Source organism: Xenopus laevis, unplaced genomic scaffold (genome assembly GCF_017654675.1).
Source record: "Xenopus laevis strain J_2021 unplaced genomic scaffold, Xenopus_laevis_v10.1 Sca9, whole genome shotgun sequence".
Lineage (NCBI taxonomy): Eukaryota > Metazoa > Chordata > Amphibia > Anura > Pipidae > Xenopus > Xenopus laevis.
This window is the reverse complement of record NW_024467197.1, coordinates 14414-36359: the sequence shown is the minus strand read 5'-3', so window position 1 is coordinate 36359 and position 21946 is coordinate 14414. Positions and strand designations below refer to the sequence as shown.

Below are 21946 nucleotides of genomic sequence, written 5' to 3'. Positions count from 1 at the left end.
CAAGATATACGTTTACGTATATAGCAGGAATGTCGCTAGGGGCAATGGCTAATCTTCTCTACACAGTCTGGAATAAACAAGATGTGTATTTCTTGAGATTTTTATACCATGCAACAGGCAGTGAGATCATATTATTTAACTTGTAAACATTCATATTTGCTCAGAATAGAAAATAACATGTAAACTTGAGTGTTCAGAGTTACATATAGTAACTTACAGACACATTTCAATTGTATTACATTCGAAGAGAAGCATGGCAGGCTTGAAATTTTAAATCCTGGGGGCTCAGGTTCATAAGAAACTGCACTGAAGTGTGTAATTAGGTAATACTTTATCTAAACACTTGTGGCATTTGGTTACTTAGCTTTCCAGTAGGCCGTCTTTGTCTAGATTATTGCTCCTAAACTTTTTAGATCATCACCCACTGAAGTTATTGAGTTTAATCTATAACCTTCAGTAAAGAGCCATTAAAGAAAGTATAAGTTGAATCTAAACATGTTGAACAATCACCCAGTTTTTATAGAATTATTATGCCAAAGTCAAAATAAATAAAAATTATGAGCACTGTCTGTCTTACGAGCAAGAGAATACCATAACTTGTAACAATCTAGGCAAAGTTAGAACGTCTGTCCAAGCTAAGGGTAAAAACTGCTGAGGGGAGGCAGAAGTTGGAGTATAATATCTTCTTTTAAATAGAAGCATCTACTAGCTTACTTTTATGCAGCTGGTACATTCCAAATAAGGGAATTGTAAACCTATGATTATTTTAAATATAAGTAGGGTACATACATATGACGGAGAATCGCTATTCAGTGCAGTGCGAGGATCCGCATTTGTTCGGAGATTGGCCCAGATTCCGCATCTTATGTTCAACAGATTATCCAGAGATACAGGCACCTAACGGTGGCCTACTAGCCAAAAATGTATTATACGCCTCCACAGCCAAATGCCAAATCGATCTAAGCATACTATTTCATGTGTAAACTAGGGGTAGGGTAGGAAATCACATAAGACACTTTTTTAGTCACCCCACAACACGGAATGAAAAAATCTTTTTCACCACGTATCACCATTGCCACCTAATGTGTCGATAATCAAAATATCGGGGATTTGGTTTGGATAATAATATAAACGCAAGCTAACTTCTCTCACAATCTTTCCGTGATATGGGAGTAGGTGATGCTTCATTCGCACACAGCAATAACGAAATCCCAAATAAATAGTGATTCGGTGTAACATCCCTATAAATTTATTATAAAATCATCTGTTCAGTGATTGCAACGTCTCATCAATCTTCACTATGTTTTATATAATGCTTGTGTGGCAATCTCTATTTTAACATGTGAATCCATGTCTAGAGAGATATCATCAATGACTTCCAGTTAGCTTACAAGCATCCGCATCTCTAGGTCTGGGCGTCAAGTGGATTTTGCCTAGATTATAGGTGTCCAGAATTAGAAATTTCTTAATTGTCATCAGGACAAGTACCGCCACGTTTGTCTAGAACTACTTATTCTCTTGTGAGCTCACCAAGTTCATGTTATCTAATTGGCCACAGAGGATATAGAGCACGATATTAAGAGGTACTTCTGCTACACAGCGGAGAGGTAGCTGGATGTTATAGAAAGGAAACATTATTACATGATTCATCTGCGTGCGAGAGTCAGTTCGTTTGAGGGTGAAACTAAATAGAGAGCAACGAAGGAGGAACTTTCCAAGAAGGCTTTGTAGAATTCTATCCCCTATGATGTACTGAATGTAGATACGAATTATTCGTAAAACACCTACAAGATACTTTAACATGTGACAAAGCTACAGAAAATAGTCACGATTCCGACAAGGAGAGACTTCAGTCAGGAGAGAACAGCAGGAAAAATGAAGACTAAGATGGCACTTTTGCAATTGCTCACTTATTATAAATTCCATGAGGCATGGAGCAGAAAGAGACGCTCGATTTTAGAAGTTGTGTGATTAGACACGAAGTGAACATAAATAATTCAGTCATAGTAACGCACGTTGAGACTAGACATGTGCTTGTGCAGGGGAGTTGTATGGAGAGTATCGGAAAACACGGGGTATTTTTTCCTTCAGACATATTGATGAGTGAGAGATGCCAGAACAAAAATTCTTTTTCACCATAGCGTCAACACAAAGGGAAACAAGATCTCTAGCAAAACACCTCATACACATAACCGACTTCTCATCCTGCAATGAAAGCACACAGTGATTCTGATCCTCATTAAAACATGGGAAGATGTGCCATGGATAAGATTCCTCAGTGTTCAACTGCTGAATCACAGGATGCAAATTCCAAATTCAGAATTTCATTTAAAAGCATTAATGAAATACCTGGTAAATACTATGGAAAATAGCTACGTAGAAATCTCCTAAGCCAAGCGTACCTCCATCGCCCACAGAGTAAGTATATGCAGCCCTGCAAAATTGCTCAAAAGTTCAAACGATGTATGTCAGCAGTTGCCTGTTCGGTGGACAAGGCTAATGGTTCATGAGGAAAGTGGTAACTTCAAAAGGCTTCTCTTAATACACTATGAGGCAGTCATGCTCAGAAGAGTTCAGAAGAGACCAAGAACAAAAAAATAAGATATGAATAAAATAGCCTTCTTGACATAGATATAATCTTTTGGTAATATCAATCCAGCACAAGAAATCATAAGACTGTGTATTAACTCCAATAAGAGTAAATCAGGAATAGTTCATACCCTCAGTACATTCGCTTTCTTCAAGCGAGCAGCTCCATCACAAGTGAGTGATAAGGCGTAGCGGAAACATGATGCGAAATATAATCTACTGAACTCAAACATAGTGAAGCAACATTCTCAGTTTGACTACTGAATAAGCCTCACATACCATAGCAAATGGCAGAACTAAATTGCGTCAGCATTATGTCATACTTGAGGGATAACATTCTGAAAGAGACATCATTAGATGGCACCATCTCATCTCTCCCAAAGTCCACAATCACTTGCGCTTCTACGACAAAAGCAAAAACATTAAGACCCCCCCCTCGGCCAAACATCAGATCCAATTCAACTTCTCTTTAGAGTAAGATCAACCAAAGTGCAATAAAAGCTCAAGCCATAACCTCTCCCTCATAAAACCATCCAGGCACGCCACAGGCGAAAGTAAATTCTACCGACAACCAAAGCAAAACAATCCATTACATCAACTAAATGCAATAAGTTATGACTAAGTGAGACACACCGGACAATACCTGAAAGTGTACACTTTGTTAACCCTGCACAAACTCTCACGACTACATCTCTATGCAGAAAGCAAGATAGTGACATAAAAGACAAGTTAGGTCATTACACGCTCACTGCTCCTTCCAAACAGATGCAATCTGCTATAGGAGTGGAAGAGGTTGTAAAATAGAGAGCTGTAATCCAATGTAACAGACACGGATCGTGGGCAGTTCCAGTGTATATGCATTGTAGAACTCTACGATGACGATTAAATTGTCTGATAGAGGGTAGACATACCATAAAAAACTTGTGAAAACTAATCACAGGATGAAATCCGAATAGTTCTAGAAAAAGACTCAATGTCTGCGCCAACGTAAACTTCAGCTAGCTAGAAGATTTCAAAGGTACGTTTGCTGTTTTAATTTTATTTTATCTTTTGATGTAAGAAAGGTGAGAAAAAGTAAAAACAAAGATAGATTGCAAATCAACTTATCTACCTTAAGCTTACCATTTCGTCCCCATCAAAAGACGATGACTGTTTGAGGAATTCAGCCCCATACAGAATTGCCACCACAAGCGTCCCTTTGGCAAAAATAACTTCAAAAATGACCCCTGACCCATGCAGAACTTTTATATTCAGATCCGGCACTCTGGTTTTTTCTTTTTACAGCTAAGGAAAGAAGAAGAGCAAAACAGAGCTTTTAGTTTATTTATCTGCATTCACTTCCTATTCAACAATTTTGCTTGTTTCTTCCAAAGAGCCATTAACTATTGTATTGCCTAATCTAGCCATTCTGAGTTTAAGAAAAGGACCTGGCAGACCAGGAATTAGACGCCTCGTGAAAAATACGTCTTCTCTTCGGGTGACATTTCCATGCCTCCCTACCCTTCCCATCGGCTATAATGAAAAATCGCAGCGGGAATGGCATCGCGACTGAAAAACTAAGTGAAGAGTGCCAGGGAGATCTGTGCCTTCAAAAACGATTGCCCAGTAGTCCCATCTTCTTTCTGCTGATTTACTGACATGCCTGTGCCTGGTCTATTACTAGAGCTTAGGGACACTCAAAAATTATACAGAAGCTAGATATAAATGAATAATTAAGGATGATAAGAAATTAATCAGATAAATACAATGGCAGCACAGAACCAGTGCAGTTGAAATCAGAAATGTAATAATCAGCCCTGTAGCCATCATATATAAAGCCCAACCTTGTTTGTGCTTGATAATTAGTAGAGCCTTAGCTTTCTCACATGCTCAGGAGCCACTGAGCAATATGAGTTCACATACACTTTCCAAGAGGAGCCTTGACAGTTTTGAAGTACGCTGGATCATTGCTGCTATGTGAGCTAGAAACTTTAAGGCTGGTGCAATAAGTCAGTATATAAATAAACATTTGTTTTTAGCCACATTCATTTTAGGGTTTAGTTCTCCTTTAACACCTCCCTTCATACCCTCTATTCATCTGCATGTGTCTTACCCACGTGACCTGTGAAGATTGTGTTGTTGGTTCCCCTTAAACTGCAAAGCTTGTGGAAATGTTTTAGATACTATTCACAATTCACAAGTGGATATAGCATTTTTTGAAGTAAAGTGGGTGTAACACTGGTTTTAAATACAATCTCATGTTCCCAAATTAAGCAAATGTTGCACATACTGGCCTTTAAAATGGCAGGGAATCCTCTTGTCTGAAAAGCTAAACATTATTAACAAGATACAGTACAGCGAGAGTCACTAATGGTAGACTGATTAGGTTTAGCATAGCTAAAAGAAATTAAGGGGACTTTTTATCAATGATTTTTATAAGTAGTTTTTATTTCTAAATTACACTGCAAAAATATATTCACTAAACACATTAAGATGTAATTCTGAACCTAGCAAGTGTAATTTTGTTTAGTTGTAATTTGGGGTGTGTAGGTTATTACTCAGTTATTTGCCTGGTCATGTGCTTCAAAAGCCAGGCCCTGGCGAGAACTGGTTTGTTTCTCCTACTCAAATGTACTGATGTTTCTGCAGTGGGAAGCTGGAATTTACTATAGTGCTGTTCTGGGATCTACCAGGCCGGTTCTGTTGTTAGGGGCTCTGGGGGGCAGGGCACGCATAATCGAGTTCTTCGAGGGCGGCAAAACAGCCGCTCTGTACTTTAGAGCCGAATTTTACTGTTTTTCTAAAACCGGAAATTCGGCTTTAGCTAATGTGAGAAGAGCGCAGTTGCTCTCATCAGCATTGTGTCCTGCTTCCCCTCGCCGACAGGTAGAGTCTGTGAGGGGGGCGGCATTAGCATGAGCCGCGTCAGCGCTTAGGTAAAAATCGCCAGCTAAGCTTGAAGTACAGTCGATATGTCACAATACTACAGGGGGAAAGAGAGGTGGGTGATATCACTCCACATTTGCATACAGCAGTAAAGAAGTGACTAAGTTTATCAGAGCAAAGTCACATGATGAGGGCAGCTGGGAAATCTGACAATATGTTAGCCCATGATCAGATTTCAAAGTTAAAATACAAGAACTTTAAGTTTTAAACCTTCCATGAAGTATCCCTTTAAAAAAAATGTGGGGTACTGTTACTAAAGTGTGTGAGGCGAAAGAGATCTGCAAACGTTAAAAGGAATCTCTTTAAGTTATGTGTTCCAGAAATGACAACCAGTAATCCTGTGCTGTCATCTCTCTCAGCAGAGCCCAGGATACTGGAATACACTGGCTGGGTTCTTATTTACTCGAATGATAATAATCTGACCAAGAATGCAGCAAGGAAGCATGGCAAACCTCGTAGTGCACATTTATTACGTGATACAACTGGAGACGGATTCCATGAAGTGCAGCCTGTTGCAAGTAATTGTGGCACTTAGTACAGGTATGGGACCTGTTAATACAGAATGCTCAGGACCTGAGGTCTTTCCGGATAACGGAAAACTCAATGGGTTTTGCTTCCAATAAGGATTATTATATTTCTTCAGTTGGATCAAGTACAAGCTAACGCGTTTTATTATTAAGAGAAAGGAAAAAGCATTTGAAAAAATTGCATTACTTGGATAAAATGTAGTTCTTTGGGAGACAACCTTGTCCGGTGAAATGGATCAGAGCTGTCTGGATAATGGGTTCTGGATAACACATTCCACTAGCCTAAGTACAACCTAAAAAAGCAAAGTAGGTAATCTGCTGTTGTGGCAACGCCTGGGTACGGTGTCTGACGCTCGTCTCTCTTATAAAATCACTCATAATTTTTGTTTTTGCTGTATTTTATTCACTCCTGTCTGAACGAATAATGACTTTCACCATTGTGCTTCTTTTACTTCCCACATAACGTCTTTCTAGCCCATCCCATGCTTGGCCTGTGCAATATGCGCCGGTCGCAACGCCAGCTACGAGAGGCCTGGTTTAGTATACTAGATTGTCCCTGTGTCTGACCTGCTGTGGAATGGTGACCTACATGTCATTCGCTACTACACCCCCAATGATTATCCTTCTCAGAGTGTGTTTCAGCTGTGTATTCTAAATCACCAAGAATTGTTGTGGTTCGACTGCAACTTCCAAAATCATTACTCACTCACAGGAGGCATACTTCAGATACCGAAGAGCCTCATTCTATCATGCCTCGTGCTTTTGGCTGTGTGCATAATACGTTACCTTTTTGCAGATTATGAAAGCCTTCTATAGAGATGGCATTTGCTGAGAGTCTGTAATATCCTGTTGTTTACAATTGAGAATGCCCATTAAACCGTAACTTCAATCGAAAGTACACAGCCCTTTACGAAAGCAGATAATGGGAGTCAGAAAGGGTACACTGCTCTTCTAGTAGTCTAGTGAGAAGACAGAGAAGTTTACGGTAATGGCAGGCTCAATTTGTAAACAACAGGATTAGCAGCTCTCCAGCAAGATGCCATTGACTCAAGTAAGGAAGGCTTTTATCATGAATCTGCAAAAAAGGTAACGTTTATGCACACCGCCAAAAGACGAGGATGAATAGAATGAAGGCTCTGGTATCTAAGATATGCTCCTGGTGGAGTGATTAAGATTTTGGAAAGTTGCAGTCGAACCACAAATTCTTGTGATTAAGATAACACGCTGAAACACAGCTCTGAGAAAGAATATCATTAAGGATGACATGTAGGTCAGCATTCCACAGGCAGGTTCAGACACAGGGACAAAGTAAAATAAACCAGGCTCTGTGCTGGGTGTGACCGGCTATTTTGGCCAGGACAGGCTGGGGGGTAGAAGGATTATGTGGGAAGTAAAAGATGCACTGGTGAAAGTTATTTATTCGTTCAGAAACAGGAGTGAATACAAGTACAGCAAAAAGTCACAATATGACGTGATTTTATATAGAGAGACGAGGTCAGCACCGTACCCGGGATTGCACAACAGCAGATTTACCTACTTTGCTTTTTTTAAGGTGTTTAGGTTATGGAATGTGTTATCCAGAAACCATTATCCAGAAAGCTCTGAAATTACGAAAGGTTGTTCCTCCCAAAGACTACATTTTAATCCAAGTAATGCAATTTTTTTTAAATGCTTTCCATTTCTCTGTATATAAAACCGTAGCTTTACTGATCCAAATAAAATATAATATCCTATTGGAAGCCCAAACCCGCCTATTGAGTTTTCCGTTATCCGGGAAATCAGGTCCTGAGCATTTCTGTATAACAGTCCCATACTGAACAAAGTGCCCACATTTACTTGCACACAGGCTGCACCTCATGGAATCCGGGCTATCCAGTGTATCATATAAATGTGCACTAGCAGGTTTCATGCTTCCTTGCTGCAATTTTTGGTCAGATTATTATCATTCCAGTATAAGCACCCAGAGTGTATTCAGTATCCCGTGCTCTGCTGACAGATATGAACAAATTACTGGTGTCATTTTAAACAAATGAACTTTAAGAGATTCTTTTAAAACATTCAGTTTGCAGATTCTCTTCGTACACATTTAGAAACATTTTAAACCACATTTTTTTTTAAACAGGGATAAACTGCCAGGGAAAAATGTTAAACTAAAGTTTTGTGCTTTAACTTGAAATCGACATGGGGCTAGACATATTGTCAGTTTTCCCGCTGCCTCAGTCATGTGACGTTGTGCCTCTGATAAACATTTAGTCCACTTCTCTACTGCTGTACTGCAAGGATTGGAAGTGATATCCACCACCTCTCTTTCCTCCCCAGCCGCGAATTTTTACCTACGGCCGCTGACCGGCTCATGCAATGCCGCCCCCTCACAGACTACTGTACGGGAGGGAAGCAGGAACACTAAATGCTGATGAGAGCAACGCCGCTCTCTACATTAGTAAAGCCGAATTTTCCGGTTAAAAAACAAATTCGACTCTTAAAGGTACCAAGGACGGCTTTTTTGCCGCCCTGAAAACCTCTTCTGGCGTGCCCCTGCGCCCAGCACCTAATCAACAGAACTGCCTGGTACGAATCCAGAACAGCACTTAATAGTAATCAATCCCAGTCCCACTACATTCAGTTACATTGTAGTAGATAGAAACAACAGCCTGCCAGTCCTGGCTCTTTCTGAAAGCTAATGGCCAGGCAAAATAACCTGAGATGAAGCCTATCACCACCAGTAACTATAACAGAACAAAAAACTTACAGCTTGCCTGGTTCAGGAATTAACCATGCTTTATATATTTGGTAGAGGGTGAAATTATTATTGCAGGGTATTTTAGAAATGTAAGACTACATTATAAAGAACTCATCGAAAGAAAATCCTCCTTAATATGCTTTTAGCTATGCTAAAACCTATCAGGTCTACCATTTAGGTACTCTCGGGCTGTACCTTATCCTTGTATCATAGACTGTTTATAAGCTTGTTGCAGACAGAGATTCTGCCATTTTAAAGGCCAATGTGGTGCAACATTTTGCTTTTATTTGGGATACCTGATGATTGTATTTAACGCAGTGTTAACACCTTTTACTGGTCAATGAAAAATGCTAGTAAGTCCCTTTTGGAATTGTGAATAATTAAAACATTTCTCCACAAAGCTTTTGCAGTGTTAAGGGACCAACACACACTTTCACAGGCTAGTGGGTAAGACACAATGCCGAAAGATGAGAGGGTATTGAGGGAGGTGTATAGTGAGAACTAAACCCTAATGAAATGAATGTGCTAAAAACACCAATGTTTTATTAATATACTGAAACTTATCTGCACCAGCCTAAAGTTTCGCTCAAATAGCAGCAATGAGTCCAGGACTTCAAACTTGTCACAGGCACACACACACAAGTTGTCTGTGAAAACTCATATGCTCAGTGGGCTCTGAGCAGTTGTTGAGAAGCTAAGGGCTCGTCACTAATTATCAAGCACAAAACAAGGTTGGCTGTGATATATGATGCTACAGGGCTGATTATTACATTCTGATTCTAACTGCACTGGTTTCTGTGCTGCCATGTAGTGATTATCTGTATTAATTACTTATCAGCCTTATACTGTGACATTTATATTCTATGCGTTCTGTATATTTTGAGTGGGTCCCTAAGCTCAGTAAGTGACAGCAGCACAGAGCATGTGCAGTAAATCAGCAGAAAAGAAGATGGGGAGCTACTGGGGCATCTTTGAAGGCACAGATCTTCCCTGGCACTCTTGGCACTTAGTTTTTCAAAGTCCGCGAGTGCCATCCCGCTGGCGATTTTTCATTATAGCCGATGGGAAGGTAGGGGAAGGCAGTTTGGGAAGATTGTCACCCCGAAGAACAGACGATTTTTCACGAGGCGTCTAATCTCCCCGAGTCTGCCCAGGTGCCCTTTTCCCTTAAACTCAGAATGGCTAATTAAGGCAAGTAAATAGTTAATGGCATCATTGTGGAAGAAACAGAGCAAAATTGTTGCAATATAAGGGAAGTGGGAATGCAGATAAATAAACATAAAGCCTCCTGTTTGCTCTTCTCTGTCCCTTAGCTGTAAAAAGAAAAAATCCAATGCAGGATCTGATAATAATTCTGCATGGGTCAGGGGGTCATTTTTGAAAGTTATTCTGCCAGAAGAGGACGCTTCGTGGGGCAATTCTGTATGGGGGCTGAATTCCTCAAACAGGTCCTGTCTCTGTGGGATGGGGACGAATGGTAAGCTTAAGGTAGATAAGTGATTTGCAATCCTATCTTTGTTTTTAAACTTTTTCTCACCTTTCTATACATCAAAACGATAAAAAATAAAACAGCAGAACTTACCTTTAAGGCGCTGAAGTTCTCCATGTAGACTTTCTATATTTGAGTCACAGAATTCCAAGTTTTCTATGGTTTCTGCCCTAACAAGTTCATCCTGCTCTTCCTCAAGCATTAACATCAACTCTTCACGAGTCTTTCTGTACACATCTAGCTCTCTTTCAACTTCTTCAATCTTGAGTTGCAGGAACGGGCATGGTGAAGCATGGTCTTTGTCACACTGCTCTTCTGAAGAAAGGTCATGGATTTCAGGTGCAATTACACTTTCAGTTTGTGGGCTCACTTGTGATAATGGTTTAGGAGATGGTGTATTTCTTTGGTTGCCTGGTGGAGGCAGTGGAGCAGGCCTGGATGGTTTGAGTGGGAAAGGAGGAGATGCGCTTTGTGTATATGCACTTTTTTGTGATCTACCTCTAATAGATGAAGTTGAATTGGATCTGATGGTTGGCCGAGGGGGTGGGGGTCTTAATGTTTTTCTTTTTTCGGGTGATTTTTGGACTTTGGAGAGCTGAGATGTGCCTCTAATGATGTCTGTTTCAGAACTGTTATCCAGTATTGACAAATGTCTTGACGCATACTTGTTGCCATTTGCTATAGGGTTGGAGAGGCTTTTTTCAAACTGAGAAAGTTGCTCAGATAATTTAGAGTCCAGGTTGATTAATTCACATCCACTGTTTACGCTACGTGTTCCACTTTGTGGCCTCTCTGCCTGTGAAGACCATGTACATGTGGAAGGACATTCCTGTTTATTTTTGGAGTTAGAACACATCATTAGATTTCTGCTGCTGATCATCTACCAAAAGAGCTATATCCTGGGTCCTGAAGGCTACTTTTTCTATTATTTTTGTTCTTGGACTCTTCTGAACTCTTCTGAGCATGTACTGCACTCATCAGGTGTAATTAAAGAGAGAGCCTTTTGGAAGACCACTTCTCATGTGAACCATTAGACCCTTGTCCACCGACAGGCAACTGTGCAGTAATCGGGTTTGACTTTAATTAGCATCTTGAACAGGATTTGCAGGGCTGCCATATACCTTACTCTGTGGGCGAGAGGTAGCTGTGGCTTAGGCAGATTTGCTACGTAGCATTTCATAGTCATTTACAGGGATTTCATTAACTCTATTTAAATGAAGATTTCTGAATTTGGAATTTGCACCCTGTGATTGCAGCCAAGTTGAGACACTCTGAGGAATCTTCAACATTGCACCATCCCCATAATGAGGATCAGAACCACTAGTGGCTGGTCTGCCAGAAGAGAAGTCAACATTGTATGAGTGTTGCCTTGATCGTGTTTCCCTCTGGATGACGGGTCTGGTGACAAAAGAATTTTGTTCCTGAGCTCTCCAATTTCACGAAATCCTTGAGGAAAGAAATACCCCTGTTTCCATACAACTCCCCTTCAAGCCCACCCCGTCATTCTAAACGTCTGAAATTATTATTAATCTTATCACCAACTCAAAAACAAGCTTCGCTCTGCCCATAGCCTCAAATTTATAAAGAGCAATTTGCAAACAGTGCCATCCTGTGCGTCTTCATTTTTCCTGCCGTTTTTCCCTGCTGAAGCTTTCCTTGTTCAGGCAACTCGGCCTACTTCTGATAGCTTGTCATGTTTAAAGTCATCATAGGTGTTACGAATATAATTCAACCATCCAGGAAACCCTCACGGGCGTTTTAGCAATTCTACCAAAGCCTGTCTTGGAACAGATTCCTCTTCTCGCCGCCAATTAGTTCACCCTCAAACCATCCAGACGCTGTGGGGCACGCCAGTGATTGATAATAAATGGTCCTCGCTTCCTATAAAATCCAGCTCCTCTTCCAGCTGAGGCAGAAAGTCCTAAAATGCGCTCCCTTGCCTGGCACAATCAGAGCATAAACCTTGCCGAGCTCAAGAGGTAGAGATCTGACAAAGCTTGGCGGCTTCTGGTATGACATGATTAGAATTCCTGGACAACACGATAATGGAAAAATCCCTTGGCACCCCAACAAGTGCGTCCTTGTAACCAACTGGAAGGCAATGTTCCCTCCAGAACCCACTAGATCTACCTGTCTAAATTTAAGTGCCACACAACATAGCCAAAACAACAAGTGAGAATTGATGAAACCTTTGCCCAACAACTGAACAGATATTTATAAATTAGGGATGCCCACCGAATCCACTATTTTGGGATTCGGCCGAACCCACCTAATCCTTCACCGAAAAGATTTGCCGAATAACCAAACCAATCCGAATTTGCATATGCAAATTAGGGGGGAGGGAAAATATTTTTATTTTTCCTTGTTTGGTTGACAAAAAAGTTCTCGTGACTTTCCCTCCCATACCCCTAATTTACACATGCAAATAGGATTCCGATTTGGCCGGGCAGAAGATTTGGCTGAATCGTGAGAGTGCGGTCGTTCTGCGAAAATGCCGAATCCTGGCCAAACCTCCGAACAGAATCTTGAGATTCGCGTGCCATCCTCTATTATTTATTAAATATTATAAAAAATAAATCATGGTTACATTTATTGTGAACAGAATTAGCCATGCATAAAGGTAACTAGAAGGCATTTTTTTTAAAAAAAAATATATGAACTCCAAACTTTCCCTCCAGCATCCTAACCCCTACTGAACTGATATAGAATCTAACTTTAGCCTCTAGATGTTCACAAGTATGGTACCTTTGCTTCTCTGTAAGACAGGACAGTTACTCATAATTTTCTCATTTATCTTTATTTGCAAATAATTTTAAAAACGGCTGATTTACAACATTTAATTAAATTTTCCTTGATAGCTCGTCCAGAAGTAATATTAACTAATACACTTCTCAGTGAGGGCTGTCTCTTAAAAGGTTTACCCAGCCATAGGGTCTAGACAAAGAAGCGACCATCTACTGGAAACGCCAAGTAAAACCAAATCCACACAATTGTTTCAGATAAAGGTAATTACCGACTACATTACACACACTTCAGTGAGTTTCTATAACTGCAGACCCCCAGGATTTAAAGTTCGAGCCCTGCCCCATCTCTTCACTGTCATACATCTGAAGTTCTGTAAGTTACCTGATTGTAAACTCTGCAAACACTCAAAGCAATATGATGTAACAAGTTTAATTAGTGTAAACCCTGCCATTGTAGATGATAAACACATCTCGAAACACACGATCCCTTGTTATTCCCAGCGAACTGTGTAGAGAAGATCATCTTACATTGGCCCTTGACATTCCATGCTAACTAGAAAGCTTATAAGGCTTTGTGCTGAACATACCTTTTGCCCCATATGTGCCTTTCATGCTATGGCAATATTCTGAAAGCCTTGAGAAGTAAAAAACATACGGTCCCGTTAGTTTCTTGGTTTCATCACAACGCACAATCAAAACAAATAACCAGTCAATGAGGAGCACATTTTTATAAGCAACATATTTCTTTTCACCCAACGACTTTTGCTAATATATATAATATATACATATAGCCTATAGACTATACAATATACTATATTAGACAAACACCTCGCACACTCTGATCCCAGTCTTGAACGATACCTGTGGGTGCTGGGTCAAAGCTTCCAGCATACAACATCATTGGAAAGGACCCGCTACCTTGCATAAAGGCCATAGGCATGGGCCGAACGATTGGAGATGCACCAAGTTTAAAATAAAAACTTTTTTTCACGAAAAACATTCGGAGTTGCGGTCCTTATCCAATGATAATCATATATATATATAATATATATATAAATATATCATTACCTATATTATACGTATATAAGTTATTATCATATTACCTATTTATGATATATATATACTGATATATCATATATCCACGTTATAGTCCAGGTGATACCACTGGTGCTCTTAAATAAAGGGCAAGCCATAGTTTGGGAGTTTTACTTCCGAAAAGCAAGGCAAGTAAGTGCAGGTATAAAATCTTTATTCCCTTTTGTAAAATGTATAATTAAGTAAATAAGGCGAACTCATAAACATTTAAATAAAATATGTAAAAACATAATATTTTCCGTCACCCAGCTTAAAGCCTGTTTTAAAAGATAAAGAGCAAGCTTCAAAATATATTCATTGTTAATTACACTCCACACAAATATTGGATAATACAGGAATATATACAATATACTATAATACTTATATATAAGATATACTTATATCAACTATTATCATCAGATAGTGAAAATAATTCTACATGTTGTTAATTATTTAGGCTAAGCCAAATGAAAAGGCCGTTTTAACTTACCAGCAGTATTTGAACACCAATATATGTAATTTGCTTGGTTTTGTAATTGTTTCTTTGTAATGGTTATACGTGTATTCCAACTAGTCTGATGATAATGTTGATAGGTCAGCCAATACTGTTCCTAACCGTCATGCTGTATTTAAAGGCCATCAACATTGGGCTTTTCCACACCTTGAGAAAGGCTCGGGAAACGTTACGTCATTCAATAAAAACATTTTTTTATTTCTATTCTAAGTCCTGAGACGATGGGGACTTTTCTGTGTGATACATATATCTAACCATTTTGGACACTGCACCCAGGCACATTTGAACTAAGCGTATCGAGGAGTTGCTTGACGCCTCTATTGAATGGTTATTAATACGTATATTAAACCTCTACGGAAGTCTTAGATTGTTAATGACATTTGATAAAAGGTTGCTAGAAACCACAACGCGACGAAACGTTACTGCGAACTGTTTCTACCATCATAACATGTGGGAGTGCAGCACATTTTCTGAAGATGGAACTATACTACAACACCAACTAAGTGCAGCACTCCAAAGTGGAACTGAAGAGACGAGAGTGTTGCGCGACTGATGTTAGGGCGTATGTAAATGTTATATATTACGTATATATATCACTATATACCTACATAAGATATATACTATATATATATACTATATAGTAATACACTTCATTCTCAATAATATTGATAATAAAAGGAAATTATAAAAATGTTAAATAAAGATCAAAAAATTATCATGCACCATTACATTTTGTAGTCCACTGTGTCTGGCACCCCCCTCACAATCTCTATATCACTAGGCATTCAAATACCTCCAATCTATAATCTAGTAGCCCAGATCAGAGAGCAGATCTTGGAGGAAACTTGTGCTTTTTAAGGTTCTTGCTCTTTGTTAGTTGAAGTGTGTGGGTATCCAATCATACGCCAGGCCCAGACTGGGCACATCTATGGTTCCTGGCAAAATGCAGAGGGGCGCCTACATAAGGTGCCATAGGAAAGTGAGCTATTAAGTGGGGCTCGGCTGGGTCTCGTATTGGGCCTCTCCGACTACCTAGGAATAGCGCATGGCCCATTTTTGACACTCCCAGTCCAGTCCTGACATAGCTCAAAAGACAGAGCTCTGCAGGCCTTTAGAAAGAAAAGTTAAAGCTGCCTATTGAAGTCTAGCGGACAGAGCATTTGAGAAGAAATTGGACCAACAAATTTTTGGACATCAAGCATTCGCTGTTTATTAGGCAGCTTTACACTTTCTTTCTAAAGGCCTCAAGACGCTCTTTCATTCTTGCAGCTTATGATGCGCAGGACCTGGACTGGGGATTCAAATAGGCCCCCTCGGCTCATTCCCTAGTACAGAGAGGCCCAAAACAGCACCCCACCAGCCCACTTAATAGCTCACTTCATATCGGCACCTCCTATAGGCAGCCCCTCTGATTGCCACGAACCCGATAGATTGCCAGCTCTGGGCCCTGGCATTCCACATGCATATACCACACAACTTCAACAACAAAGAGCAACCTTGGAAAAAGCACCCAAGTTCCCTCCAAGAATCCTCTGTCTGATCTGGCTAACTAAGAATTATAAAACTTGACAGGTAACTTGTCGAGCTTAGTGATTAGATGTAGCGGCGTGCAGACACAGTGGCACTACAACAATGAAACCGGTGCATTGATATTTTTATCTTTATTTTAAATGTTTTAATATTCCTGGTGCTATCTCATCAAATATTATTGAAATGCACAGTGAGACATATATAATACCTAATACGTTATATAAGCATATATACTATAACTATATTAATTACCTACTATTATATATATACTACCTACTATACATTACCCCATAAACAGTACACCGACACTCCTCGGTCCCTTCAGTCCACCCTGTATGAAGTGCCCCTGCACTTAGTTGAGTGGTGATATAGTAATATTCACTCCAGATAAATCTATGTGCAGCACTCCAATCTTATGATCGTAAAAACAAGTCTACAATTAAACGTTTCAGGTTTGTGCGCTCCTACAAACCTTTATGCAAAAATGTCATTAACAGTCCTAAACTTCCGTATAGGTTCCTATAGTTACTATAATAACCATTACCATAGAGGCAGTCAAGCACTCTCGATACTTAGTTCAAATTGTGCCTGGCGCTCCAGTGTCAAAATGTTAGAATATCTGATCACACAGGAAAGGTCCCCACACTCTCAGGACTTAAATGAAAAATAAAAATGTTTACTTGAAAATGACTAACGTTTCACGCCCTTTCTCAAATGTAGAGAAAAAGCCACAATGTTGACAATGCCTTCTTCAATACACAATGACGGCCAGGACACGTTAAGTTGGCTGACCTCATCCAACAGAATTACATCAGCATAGCTTGAACCTCCTTACACGTACATAACACATGCTACAAAACAAACAATCTACAAAACATGCAAAGAGTACAATATATTGATGTTCAATACTTTGGCTCGTTTAAAAGATAAAAAACCGGCTCTTTCATTGGGCTACCCTAAATAATTAAAAACATTAGAAATTCATTCAACATACTGGCCAAACTCTGATACACTGTTTGATAACATATTTATATCCATAGCTATACCATATATATTATATACATATATTCATTATTTTATTTATCAAAATATTGTGTGGCGAGAGTGTAATACTAATCATAGAGCTATAATCTACAGCTGAGCTCCTCTATTTTCTAAAACAGGCTTTCTAAAGCTGGTCGCGTGAAGAATATATGTTCTACATTTTATTTAAATCTGTTATATTCCTTTTATATTACTTAATATTCATTTTACAAAGGGACTGAACGAGTTACCTTGGCAACCTTACTTGACCTGACTATCCAAAGCTACACCACCACCTCCCCAAACTTGGCATGCGCCTTTTAACTTACCACATCCAAGTCGGTATCACTTCCTGACTAATAGCGTGACGAATCACGCGCAGCAGTATAGACACAATTATTACAGATACTATATATATTACTACTATTAATAATACCTACTATAATTACTCATATTCAGTATAATCGACATAAGGTAAATATAACCTACAATATACAATAAATATCATACTATGATAATCTCACTTGGATCAAGGACCGCACTCCAATGTTTCGTGAAAAAAGTGTTTTTTATTTTAACTTGTGTGGCACTCCAACGTTTTCGCAATCCCAATGCCTTCGGGCCTTTATCAAGCGATGCCGTCCTTATCCAATAATTGAATATGCTGAAAACTTGGAACCCAGCACCTCACAGTATCTCCAAGACTGGATCACAGAAGTGCGAGTGTTGTCTCCCGGTATAAGTTCAGCTATGTAATATAGATATAGCCTACCATATACTCCTAATATATCTATAGTATTATATATCATAAAACAAGCTGCGGGCGTGAAAAAGATACATGTATGCCTTATAAAAAGGTACCTCATTAGGCCACCTTCCCGCGCTTATTTTCTGTTTTGATTGTGCTTGTGATGCAACTCAAGAAAGTAGGACGGCTATAGTTACCTTTTCAGCCTTCAGATATTCCGCCACTACACTAAAGCAAATAGGCAAAAGGTGATGATTCAGCACAAGCCTGATCACTTGTAAGTTAGCCATATGAATGTCAGAAGGCCAATGTAGAAATACTTCCTCTAAAACACAGTCTGGCGGTAATAAACAAGATGTGTTTTCGCAGATGTCTGTGTAATCTACTCCTCAAATGGCAGGGACAAACTAATTAAACGTGTTAACATCATATGAGCTTTGCAGTCGTTCACGAGTACATAAGTAACTTACCAAACTTTCAATGTATCTTGACTAATGAAGACGATGGGCAGCGGCTGAACTCATTTGTCAAATCCTAGCGGGCCCAGTCATATAGAAACTCTACTGACAGTGTGATGTAATGTCAGAGCGTAATCTACACTGTATATACTGGAAAACATTTGGCATTTGGTCTTACTTAGCTTATCCAGATATGGAGGGTCGCTAACTTTGTCTATGATTTATGCTGGTATAACTTTTAGCAGACACTCCACTGAAACAAGTTATAGTATAAATGTAATACTCGCTGGACGAGCTATCTAACGAAAATTAATTAAACATGTGTAAGATACAGGCCACTCGTTTAACAACTTATTTGCAAATAAAATCAACATGCAAGAAATATGAGCACTGCTCTGTCTTCAGAGAGAGAGAAGTACCATACTCTGTAACATCGTCTAGGCAAAGTTAGATTTCAGTCCTCAGTAGGGCCTATAAGCCTGCAGCGAAGTTGGAGTTCATAATTTGTTTTAAAAAAATGCGCTATCATAGTTAACCGCTTACTATGCGCACTGGTCATTTTCACAATCAAATCGTAACCATTGGTATATTTTTATAATATAATTCAATAAGAGGGAATGCAATCCCGAATCCAAGATTTTCTGTTCGGCTGATTTGCCAGTGATTCGGCCATTTTCAACAGGATTCAGATTCAGCCAAATCCTTCTGCCCCGGCCAAATCGAATCCTAATTAGAACATGTGTAAAAGTTAGGTAGGGAGGGAAATCACGAGACTTTTTCACCAAACAAGGAAATAAAAATAATTTTCCCTCCCCCTTAATTTGCCATATGCAAATTCGGATTTGTTGGTATTCGGCCAAATCTTTCGTGAAGGATTAGTGGTTCGGCCCAACGCCGAATCCAAATAGTGGATTCGGATGCATCCCTAATTTATAATAATCTGTTCAGTGTTCGCAAAGTTCATCAATTCTCACTTGTTTTTATGTTGTGTTGGCACTTATTTTAAACAGAGCTGATCTAGTGGTTCTGGAGGGAACATTGACTTTCCAGTTGGTTACAAGGACGCAATTGTTGGGGGCTCCACAGATTTTTCCCCCATTATCGTCGTGTCCAGGAATTCTGATCTTCATCACAGAAGCCGCCAGCTTTGTCAGAACTCTACTCTTGAGCCTCCCAAGTTATGCCATTTGGCCAGGCAAGAGCCATTTTAGGACTTTCTGCTCACAAGCTGGAAGAGGAGCTGGCTATTTTATAGCAAGGAGACACATTATTACAATCACTGGCGATGCCAGAGTCTGCGATAGTTTGGAGGTGAACTAAATGGGCGAAAGGAATCTTTCCAGAAGGCTTTGTAAGATTGCTAAACCCCTTGAGGGTTTCTATGGTATAGGATAAATTATTCGTAACACCTATGATGACTTTAAACATTCGACAAGCTATCAGAAAGTACGAGTTCGCCTGAACAAGGAAACTTCAGCAGGGAAAACGCCAGGAAAAAATGAAGACCAAGATGCACTTTTTCTGCACATTGCTCTTTATAAATTGAGGCTATGGCAGCAGAGAGAGCTTGATTTGAAGTTGCGTGATAAGTCTAAAATAATCAGACGTGTTAGAAGACGGGTGTGGGCTTGAAGGGAGTTGTATGGAAACAGGCGTATTTTTCCTCAACAGATTGTGAAATCTGCGAGAGCCTCAGAACAAAAATTCTTTTCACCAGAACGTCACCAGAGGGAAACAAGATCAGCAACACCTCATACAATGTTGACTTCTCCTCCTGCAGACAAGCCACAGATGGTTCTGATCCTCATTTACTGGGATGTGCATGTGTTGAAGATTCCTCAAGTGTCTCATGCTGAATCACAGTGCAAAATTCCAAATTCAGAATTTCATTTTTAAAATAGGCATTATTGAAAATCCCTGTAAATAGACTATGAAATGCTACGTAGCCAAAATCTCCTAAGCCACAGCTACCTCCTCGCCCATCAGAGGTAAGGTATATGAGCAGCCCTGCAAATCCTGTTCAAGATGCTAATAAAGTTCAAAAACCGATTACTGACAGTTGACCTGTCGGTGGACAAGGCGTCTAATGCTTCACAATGAGAAAGTTGGCTCTTCCAAAAGGGCTCTCTCTTAGAATTACACCTGTATGAGCAGATACATGCTCAGAAGAGTTCAGAAGAGTCCAGAACAAAAATAATAGAAAAAGTAGCCTTCAGGACCAGCATATAGCTCTTTGGTAGATGATCAGCCAGCAGAAAAAATCTAAGATGTGTTCTAACTCCAAAAAAATAAACAGGAATGTCCTATCCACATGTACATGGGTCTTCACAGGCAGAGAGGCCACAAAGTGGAACACGTAGCGTAAACAGTGGATGTATTAATCAACCTGCGACTCTAAATATCTGAAGCAACTTTCTCAGTTTGAAAAAAGCCTCTCCAACCCTATAGCAAATGCAACAAGTATGCGGCAAGACATTTGTCAATACTGGATAACAGTTCTGAAACAGACATCATTAGAGGCACATCTCAGCTCTCCAAAAGTAAAAATCCACCGAAAAAAGAAAAACATTAAGACGCCCACCCCTCCCGCCAACCATCAGATCCAATTCAACTTCATCTAATTAGAGCTAGATCACAAAAAAAGTGCAATATACACAAAGCGCATCTCCTCCTTTCCCACTCAAACCATCCAGGCCTGCTCCACTGGCCCTCCACCAGGCAACCAAAGAAATACACCATTCTCCTAAAACCATTATCACAAGTGAGCCACAAACTGAAAGGTGTAATTGCACCTGAAATCCCGATGACCTTTCTTCGAAAGAGCAGCTGTGACAAAGACCTGCTTCTCGACCGATGCCCAGTCTCCTTGCAACCTCAGATTGCCAAGAAGTGAAGAGAAGCTAGATGATGTACAGACAAAAGACTCGTGCAAGAGTTGATGTTAATAGCTTGAGTCCAAAGCAGCAGGCGATGAACATTCGTTAGGCAGAATACCATAGCAAAAAACTTGGAATTCGTGTGACTCAAATATAGACAAGCTCTACATCCGACGAACTTCTCAGCGACCTGTTACAAGGTAAGTACTGCTGTTCTTATTCTTGTTTTATCCGTATACTTTTGATGTATAGAGAAGGTTGAGAAAAAGTTTAAAAACAAAGATAGGCAATTGCAAATCACTATATCACCTTAAAGCGTACCATTCTCCCCCATCCCACAGAGACAGGACACTGTTGAGGAATTCAGCCCCATACATGAATTGCCCACGAAAGCGTCCTCTTCTGGCAGAATAAACTTTCCAAAAAAGATAGACCGGCCCCCCCTGACCCATGCAGATGCTATTATTCATTCAGATCCTGACATGGATTGTTTTCTTTTTTACAGCTACGAGGCGACAGCGAGCAAGAGCAAACAGGGAGGCTTTATGTTGATTTTATACTGCATTCCCACTTCCCTCTATATCCTGCAAAACAATTCTTTGCTCTGCTTCTCTTACACAAGGGATGCGCACCCCATTAACTATCTACTCTGCCTTAATTTAGCCATTTCTGAGCTTTAGCGGAAAAAGGGCACCTGGCAGGCTCGGGA

The 21946-nt window shown here is 39.8% G+C and overlaps 2 pseudogenes; one reads left to right on the top strand and one right to left on the bottom strand.

The window, feature by feature from the left end:
- Positions 1 to 10322: 10322 nt before the first annotated feature.
- LOC121399252 lies at positions 10323 to 14710 on the bottom strand (annotated as a pseudogene).
- LOC121399251 lies at positions 14709 to 21254 on the top strand (annotated as a pseudogene).
- Positions 21255 to 21946: the final 692 nt, after the last annotated feature.